The sequence below is a fragment of the Acyrthosiphon pisum genome, chromosome A1, assembly GCF_005508785.2.
Source record: "Acyrthosiphon pisum isolate AL4f chromosome A1, pea_aphid_22Mar2018_4r6ur, whole genome shotgun sequence".
NCBI classification, from domain to species: Eukaryota; Metazoa; Arthropoda; class Insecta; order Hemiptera; family Aphididae; genus Acyrthosiphon; species Acyrthosiphon pisum.
The window spans coordinates 35798427-35798801 of record NC_042494.1 but is presented as its reverse complement, the minus strand read 5'-3'; positions in this window follow the sequence as shown (position 1 = coordinate 35798801).

Genomic DNA, 375 nt, shown 5'->3' with positions numbered 1-375 from the left:
TAGATTGCCTACCTGTTAATAATAAGCTGCTGCGAATCAGAATTTTTAATCCGGGGAATGGAAATATTAAGATAAGTTCTGAATACCATACACAGAATATTAAATAACAAATTGAACAAAGTTTGAGTCATATAGAGTTGGTATATTTAACGGGCAACGAAGTGCACGGAATCAGCTAGTAAACTATATAAGTTTGAATAGATAAAATTATAAAAATATAAAGTATAAAGGGAAATACAAATTTAGAAATAGGTACCTACTTGAATGTCTTAATAAATATAAAAATCAGGGCTTCAAAACGTTATTATAACGTTATAATTTATAACGCTATAACGGAAAAAAAATGAAAAAACATAAACGAAATCAATAACCGAA